Here is a 9,818-nt window from a genome sequence, read left to right on the forward strand (position 1 = left end):
GAAATTCTAAAATAGGGAGTGCAAGATAGTCTCTTCATTTTTTTGTCTTGGAGAATGTTTCATGTCCTTTTCTCTTTTAAAAAATTAACCTTGCTTCTAGCTTTAAACTACGGAAAATATATCTATTCTCAAGGATGTTGTACCCATTAGAAATAAGTGCAATCTTTCTTCAGACTGGGAAATATAGATTGTTAACTCTTCCAGTGTTTTGCTAATCTTAGCACTTCCTATAGCAAGTAGTACAAATTGGGAATCTCTTTCCAATAAACATTTAAGTATCAAATTATTGAAAGATGAGTCTTTTGGTAAGTGTGATATAGAGTCAAGTGTTCATCTATTAAAAATATGTGAGCCATGTAATAACCCCAAAATTATGAACATTTGGATTTGAGTTGTGATTTTTTTTACTTAAATTAGGTATTAATTCAAAATACTTCAACAAGTGGTGTTAATCACCCATTATAGATTTGCATGTGGAATAAGGCATGGACCCTGACCTAATGGATTTACAATCTAATAAGAAATAGGAAATATAAATAAATTACTATTAAAAAGTATATGCCACATAAAGTCTAGAATAATGTGTTACAAATGTTAAGGAGTGAAAAAATTTATTTCGTTCATGCATGAAATACCATAATGATGCTCTGACACTAGAGACATTTTAAGTATTTTTCTCTTGATCTTTCAGATTTGTTTTATTTCCAATGTCCCTGTTTTTTCTTAATTTTCACAAAAAGCCGTGCTTATTTGATTCAATTTTGGATATGAAGAATTTGACAAAACACATCCATTAATCACCATTCAGAAACATCTAAGCATAATTTCAAAATATAGTTTCAACACATATTCAATGTATGTTATTAATGAGATATCTTATATTCCTTTTTTGTACTGCCTTTGAAATTCAGTATGTATTTTGCATTTTAGATGATATTTACCCCAAAACACAGTGTTACTTTTTTTTATGAAATCTATATCTGCAAAGTATTAAGACAGTAAATGATTTAAAATATATATACAGCTTTTATATTAACCCACGTGTTTACAATTTCTGGTGCCTTTTATTTCTCCCTTTGAATTTGAATCATCTTCTAGAGTCATTATCTTTTATATTAAAGGTCTTCCTTTAGTGTTTTTCTTAAGGAGGTCAACTAGTAATGAATTTTTTACGTCTATATTTATCTGGAAATGCATTTATTTCACCTTCAATTTATAAGGATATAGATTTTTTTGTTGGATAGAATTCTTGGTTCTTAGAGTTTTTGTTTCTTTATTTAATTTTTTGCTTTTCATTTCAGAACCTTGAATACGTTATTTCATTGTCTTCTGGCTTCTTCTTTTGTTTAGAGAGTAAGTCAACTGCTAATTGTATTGATGTTCTTCTGTACAAAATGAGTCAATTTTTCTTTTATGTGATACAGTTTACACTGCATTCTCAAAATTGTATTTAGAAATAATGTGAGACCTAGAATGATGTTACATTTCTCCGGGGATTATTTTACATTCTTTTCTCAGTTGCCCAGGTAGCATAGCACTGTGGATTAAGGTGACTCCAGAATAAGCCAACGTTACTTTGATATCTTACAACACAAGTGTACTCCTAGGCTGCAGCGTTTTCTTCTACCCTCACCCCTTGGTCAGACTCAGACCTCAATTTTGTTGTCTTTAACCTGTGACAGATCATTGCTCATCCTTGGTCTTCTAGTCTTTGTTTCTGAAAGTCACCTAGCTCCCAAAGGTAAGCATTGGCTCCAAACTCTGCACTGATATTCCTGGCCTCAATGGGACAGTGGGCTCAATGACCTAACTTATCATTAGTAGACTCCTAGCTGTTACATTATTAGACATTTTTTGTCATGTAGTTTTAGCCATCTTAGTTTTAAGCAGTGCCTTTCTGTTTTTTATTTCATTTTTTTTTCTTTTTACTATTGAGATTGTGTGTTATCTGATGTGGACAGACATCTTGTTTATAATTCTACTAATAGTTATCAATACATTTGCAATAACTAAGTTTAACTTACATTTATCCAATGGTAACATCTAAGAAAAAGGTGATAAATAATGTCTGCCACAATGATTTTATCTGCTCTTAAGTTCCACCTTTTTTCCCACCATCTGAACTGTTTTAGTAATGAATTGTAGAAAATGCTATTATACAAACATTATCAAAGATATTTCTAGAGTTTTGCCTTCAATCTTGTTCTCCTGCCTACAACATTCCATTCTGCTCCATATGTTTAATCAGTCTGTAAGTTTACTAGTAGTCCTTCCATATACTGACTTTCTTGTTTCAAATAAAAATCATGCAACTAAATATTACACATATAAAACCAGTTTTCACATGTGAAATCAATAGTGAGATATTCTCACACAGCCAGTGGGTGTGGAGAACAAACCATCCACATGACTCCTGAAAAATAAATCTGATTGTTAATGTGCTTAGCCAAACATACCGTATGTGTGGGCATCCACTCATACTGATTTAAAATGTTTTCAACTCAGCCAAGAGTTGTGAATATTCACATATATTATTAAATATTTTTCCAAGTTACACTTTTAATAATTGTGTGGAATTAAGGTATATCATTATTATAATTTATTTAATGATTATGTATGAGGCAAGACAGCAGAGTACCTGGGAATGTTGGCTCTGGGTTCTAATTGTCTGAAGTCTAAAAATTAGTAACTGTAAATTCTTGTGTAAGTAACATAAATTCCCTTTTCTTCTTGTGAGAATATCTACTTGATGGAATTGGGAGAATTAAACCAATTAATACATGTAAAGTTCATAGAGGAATGCCTGGTGCCTTACAAGTAATCATGTTAATGCTTTTCATGCTTTTGTTTCTCATTAAGTGTGTTGCTACCTGCAGTTTATCAAATCAAACTAAGTTCTATCAACTGATCACATCATTACATTATCTAGCAGACATTTCTTGAAATATCTAGCACTTGAATGGCATTCTTTCCTTGTTTATAGTGCTTGTGTTGATTTCTTTCTTTATACACACACATTCATAAATATAAAAAAAATACAAATTTGGCCATTACAGTGTGAAATATTGGATGTAAGTACTTCTGTCACCATCTCATCATCTCATCTGAAAGTCCGCAGTAGCCTTGCTTGCGTTTGAGTAGTTCATCATTAAAACAAAACACCCTCTTCATTTCCAATCATTCTTTCTCATCAGTAAATGAAATTTTTGGCTTTTAAATCAGTCATCTGACCTTCTCCTCCATCAACAGACATGTAGTTATTTAGAATTCTGCACAAATGTGACCTTACATGCGAATTTTTACTAAGGAATTTCTTTAAGAAGCTTTAGGCTTGAGTAGAATGCAGTGCACTGCACTGGTTTGAAGTGAGGAGATTCATTTACCCACACACAATTTGAACCTAATTTCAGGCAAAATATTAACTGCAGGATCCTCAGTTCCTATTAAAATTAAATTGCTTTTTTTTTAAGCAAAGTGGGTTTAATAATATATAATACACATTAATGAAAAGGAGAAATGCATCTCATAAAAAGGAAAACATTAACAACTAGAAATCTTACACTCAGGGATGAAATATCATCCTTTTTGAATGTTTTTACTGTCATATTATATCATTTCTTTTTTTTTAAACTTTTTTTTTATTGAGTTATAGTCATTTTACAATGTTGTGCCAAATTCCAGTGTAGAGCACGATTTTTCAGTTATACATGAACATACATATATTCATTGTCACATTCTCTTTTGCTGTGACCCACCACAAGATCCTGTATATATTTCCCTGTGCTACACAGTACAATCTTGTTTATCTATTCTACATTTTGAAATCCCGTCCCTTCCCACCCCCCACCCCCCTGGCAACCACAAGTTTGTATTCTATGTCTATGAAAAATATGGAACGCTTCACGAATTTGTGTGTCATCCTTGCGCAGCGGCCATGCTAACTTCTCTGTATCGTTCGAATTTTAGTATATGTGCTGCCGAAGCGAGCACTATATCATTTCTTTTTATTCATTCATCCTTTCAGTAATTATTTATCATTGTTTATTAGGCACCTGCTGCGTGCAAGACACTTGACTGGGTACTGAGGCTACAAAGGGAACAAAACAATATCACTGTGCTCATGAGCTGACATATAATTGTAGCCTTTCGTTCAGAATTTCCCAAAGGGGTTTTGCTTCCTTCTAATTTATTCCTAGGCTGCGAATTTGGATGACTTTCTGATTCATTCTTTTTGACTTGCTAGTGTTTTTTTTTTTTTATAGTCATAATGTTGTTTCCTCTGAAGTTATCATTTTATGATAAGAAAGGTTATATATTTAGATATTATCATTAGATTTCCCAGCCTAAAGCATCCATATCTTTCTTTGGAGGGGGTTAGTTCAAAGTTCTGTAAAATTCTTGTAGGTAATGGAGGTTGATTACTTGATTTTCAGTGGTATTTGATAAAATTGATCTGCAAATGCACATCATAAAATATATAGTGAGAATATTTGATAAGCCCCAAGTTAAAATTTCTCTATTACTAAATAGAATGATAACATGAGATTTTGTTTGAATACAGATAAATGGGATTTATGGGACATTTCAGTTATTCATTACAAAAGAACAAACTATTTAATATCAAGGATTCTTTTGCAATAGTGGATATTAGGTTAATATATGTAAAACTCAATATTCAGAAGATTTAAGATTAAAATGGGATGCCAAGTTCGGGGTCAGACTTGAACTTGGAATGGATTCATAATCTTGTGTGTGATAAATGAATTATAAAAATCGGAAAATCTTCAGGGATAACCCCTGCCAAGTAATTTTACTAATGTACCTGGCATATCTAAGCTCAGAATTGTTACAGAAAATTCCTGCTTGAGAAAAGAACGTGTATCTCCAGATATAATATATCAAACCTAAAACATTCTAAAAGAAAGGTGGCAGAATTGATACAAATCATAACTGTAGTTTGCTATGATTTCTTGGAAATAAACTAAATAGAGATGGAGAATAAGGCAGGTAAATCATGTTATTTTTCTGAGTCTAACACAACTAGATGTGCAAACTTGAAAAAATTACTTAACATTTCAAGGCTACATGATTTACCTATTAAATAAGAATTGCGACTGGACAATTTCTATTACAAACTTCTACCACTAAAAATCTAAATATAGTCTTCTCTTGTTTTCTCAAGTTGTCTTCCAGCAGACGCAGCATAAATATCCCAGATTTACCTTTTAAAATGATCAAAATAATAATTACTCAAAATGAGTTTAATATAGAAGATAGCATTTAATACAAGAGATCTTAATAAAACACTTAAATCTGCCAGTTTTAGCCAACTGTAGTCTGCGCTTCAAATTCTATATACCTAATTTTTCTGAATGAGTATGGGTAGAGGTATTTCATGGCACATAATATAATTACATTACTTGACGTATTCATTAAATGATAATGGTAAGGAATTTATTAAATGTGCATATCACATCCAAAGATATACTTGGGCATGTTTCTGACATATGGTTGTCACTCCAAAAACAGCACCTTTAATGAACTGATAAACTGTTAACTAGGATGGAGTTTATCTTCTGTGTCAGGTATTCTGTGTTTTATTATTGAAGTACAGTTGATTTGCAATATTGTATTATTTTCAGGTATACAACATAGTGATTAAGTATTTACAATTATATTCCTTTTAAAGTTATTGCAAAATAATGGTTACATTTCCCTGTGCTGTATAATACGTCCTCCCTACCTTACCTTGCCCTCTCCACTCTCCCCGCTGGTAACCACTAGTTTGTCTTCTATATCTGTGAATCTATTGCTGTTCTGCTATATACAATCATTTGTATTATTTTTCAGATTCCACATATAAGTGATATTATATAGTATTTGTCTTTTTCTGTCTGACTTATTTCACTAAGCATAATATTCTCCAGGTTCATATATGTTGTTGCAAATGGCAGAATTTCATTCCTTTCAGGGCTGAGTAATATTCCATTGAATATATACACTACATCTTTATCCATTCATCTGTTGTTGGGCACTTAAGTTGCTTCCATATTTTGGCAATTGTAAATATTGCTGCTATGAACATTGGGACGCATATATCTTCTCAAATTGGTGGGTTTATTTTCTTTTGATATACACCCAGCAGTGGATTTGATGGATCAAATTATAGTTTTATTTTTAGTTTTTTGAGAAACCTCCATATTGTTTTTCATAGTAGTTGGCCCACTAACAGTGTGCAAGGGTTCCCTTTTTTCTACATCCTTGCCAACATTTGTTATTTCTGGTCATTTGATGATAGATATTCTGACAGATATGAGGTGATATCAATTGTTGTTTTGATTTGCATTTCTCTGATAATCAGCAATACTGAGCATCTTTTCATGTGCCTGTTGGCCATCTGTATGTCTTCTTTGGAGAAATGTCTATTTAGGTCTTCTGCCCATTTTTTTGATTGGGTTGTTGGTTTTTTAGGATATTGAGTTATATGAGCTGTATATATTTTGGATATTAACCCCTTATCAGTCATATCATTTGCAAATATTTTCTGTCAATCAGTAGGTTGTCTTTTCATTTTGTTGATGGTTTCCTTCACTGTGCAAAAGCTTTTACATTTGAGTCCTGTTTGTTATTTCAAAAAATATTGGTACAATTTATGTCAAATTGGGGTCAGTCTATATGTTTTTCTAGGAGTTTAATCAGTTCTTTAATCAATTCTGTAAGTCTTTGATCAATTTTGAGTTTATTTTTTATATGGTGTGAAAAAATGTTTTAATCTCATTCTTTTACATGTAGTGGTTCAGTTTTCCTAGTACCACTGATTGAAGAGACTCTCTTTTCTCCACTGTGTATTCTTGCCTCTTTGGTCATAGATTAATTTACCATAGATACGTGGGTTTGTCATAAATGGCCTTGACTGTGTGGAAATGCATTTTCTCTGCATGAACTATGATGAGAGGTTTTTTTTATCATGAGCAGATGTTGAATTTTGTCAAGCACTTTTTCTGTGTCTGTTGAGATGATCATATGATTTTATTTTTCCTTTTGTTAATATGGTATATCACATCGATTGATTTGCAAATATTGAACTATCCTGCATTCCTGGAATAAATCCCACTTGGTTTGGGTTTATGGTTCTTCTAATATATTGTTGAATTCAATTTGCTAATCTTTTGTTGAGGATTTTTGCATCTGTATTTATCAGAGATATTGGCCTATAATTTGCTTTTTTGGAAGTGTGTTTGTCTGGTTTTGGTATCAGGATAATGCTGGGTTTGTAGACTAAATTTCAGAGTGTTCGCTCTTCAATTTTTTGGAGTAGTTTGAAAAGAATAGGTATCAGCTCTTCTTTATATGTTTGGTAAAATTCCCTTGTGAAGCTGTCCAGTCCTGGACTTCTGTTTGCTGGACTTTTTAAAATTACAAATTCAATTTCAATACTCTTAGTAGGTCTGTTTAGATTGTCCAGTGCTTTGTGTTAAGTATTCTAAATACCCTCATAAGTTTTATTCAAATTAAATTTGTGAACTATATAGATAAACGTGGTCAAAACCTCTGTCCAGGTTGTTTTTAATAGTAGATCTTGAAATGCTAATTGTAAGATTTTTCAGTGCTAACTTCATCATTTAGCCACATCTCGATTGGACAATAGAACTGATATCTTAACCAATTATCAAATACCCACTATACTCAATAATTGTTCTACGCTTGAAGAAGAGGAGCATTTGGGATGAAGGCTGATTTCCACCTTGAAAGGACTGGTTACTGGTCATTGGGAAATCTCAGAAGTAGACTTGCAGTAGTGTAGCACTATACTCTGCCCCTCCAAGGTATAAAAATGCGAGGGCAGAAACAATGAAGGAAAACACCTGGACTTACAATACCCATTTGCTCTACTCACTCACTTAAAAGTTATTTCAATGATCCTGTTTTGACACATGCTAATAAAACAAACAAACAAACAAACAAAAAACTACTGTTACTGCTATAAAGAGAATTAGCTTAGAAATATTCTTTTTTTTTAGTCACTTACACCTAAATAATAATTTGTAACTTAGACTTTAAGAACCACTCATATAATGATGACCTTTCCAACAATCTTGATCATTATGATTTTTTAAAAGACGTTATGTTTTTCATTGAACTTAGGCTTATTACTCTCAATACATTTAGACTTTAAAATCAACCAAAATTCTCTAATTATCAATAGTTGCTGACTAAAAGTTGTTGCATGATTAGTAATGTTAATCTGAAGTGAGTTTTCCTCATTGGAAGTGAGCAGAAAGTACACAATCAATGGACCAGGATGCAGGTCTAGTTCTGCCATTAATAACCCTGTCTCATCTTGGAGCAATCATACTTCAATATTTTTTGAGCCTCATTTATTATTATTAGTATCAATGACTGACTCTCACTGTGGCCAAAATTTAGGACTTATTTTGAGACTTTTCTTTTCTTCACCCCTTATATTCAATACCTCGATGATCGTTGTTTGCTTTTACTCTGTTAGGTAGCTAGACTCCAAACACTATTTAATATCTACAGTGTTAAAATCCCAGTCCAAGTAACCAGCACATCTCACCTGGTCTATTGCAGTCTTCCTCCAGCAGGTCTGCCTGCTCCTCTCTTCCCATTTTGTTCAAAATGTCTACGTTAATTTCAACCACTCTCACACAGTTCTTCCTGCCCTGGACATGCCCCGCTTGTTTCCATATCAGACCTTTCTCACTTGCTCTTACTTCTACTTGTAACGTTTTCCCAACCCCTCCACCATCTAGAAATCATTCCCTATCACATTATTTTCTTTTACTTTTATCAGATTCAGAAACCAGTATTATTAGAATAGCTGGAAATGCCACGTTAATGAGACAAGGGACATGTCTGTCCTTTCACACAAGAATGTAAGCTCCTCAAGGGCATAGCTCATTAATGTCTTTCACTCTACCTTTATTGCCAGAAAAGCTCCAAGCACTTAGGTTAAGACTCAGTCCCACCAACTAATAGCTGGAAACTTCTGCACAAGGCAGGACCTGGCAACCAAGTAAATCAGAGGCCAACAAAGCCTACCAGACCACACAGCCAGCCAGCCTGCCCCACCAGTGAGACCCACACAGCCCATGCTGGGGGCATCTCTGGCTCTGGTGACTAGAGGGGAGAGCACTGCTGGGGCACACAGAATGTCTCCTAAAAACAGCCACTTCTCCAAGGCCAACATAACCACAAAACTGCTCATATTTAATGCATATAATTTGATACATTTGGGCACACACATACACGTGTGATACCATCACCATAATCAAATTAATAAACATATTAATCACCTCTAAGAGTTTTCTTGTGTCACTTTGTATGTGTTTGCTTGGTCGGTTTTGTGATAAGGATAATTAACATGAGGGCTAATCGTTAACAAATTAAAGATAATGTAATTTTGCTTATATTTTTAATATAAACATTTTATTCCTTATACAGAAATAATTAAATATTTTGGTTAAATTTTATAGTATTTGGAATTTTTTTTAAGAACATTTGAGCGTAAGAAGAATGGATGCACAGTTTGATCACAGCTGAAGCTGAAGTATTGTAACATGGGTCTCTTTATATGACTTTATATACTTCTGTTACATGTTTGAGATTTTCCACACTAAAAACATTTAAGAGCATGAGCTACTTTATAGTAATTAGATCGTAGATTATATACTTTCAGTTATTGCTATGACAGTCTAGAAAGAAGATCCTACGCTGTTTGATTAGAAACTTGCTCATAATTATTCTTTAACATCTTGATACTCTGCTCAAAAGAGGGAAAAGAAAATTAATTAAAA

The 9,818-nt window shown here is 32.9% G+C and overlaps 1 non-coding gene across 1 annotated transcript; it reads right to left on the reverse strand.

Annotated features, from left to right (window-relative positions):
• Window positions 1-3,884: 3,884 nt before the first annotated feature.
• Window positions 3,885-3,990, reverse strand: LOC116149685 (U6 spliceosomal RNA). Its single transcript, XR_004133327.1, has one exon. It is a non-coding gene; the product is annotated as a U6 spliceosomal RNA (small nuclear RNA).
• Window positions 3,991-9,818: the final 5,828 nt, after the last annotated feature.

The sequence above is a fragment of the Camelus dromedarius genome, chromosome 30, assembly GCF_036321535.1.
Source record: "Camelus dromedarius isolate mCamDro1 chromosome 30, mCamDro1.pat, whole genome shotgun sequence".
In the NCBI taxonomy this organism is placed as follows: Eukaryota; Metazoa; Chordata; class Mammalia; order Artiodactyla; family Camelidae; genus Camelus; species Camelus dromedarius.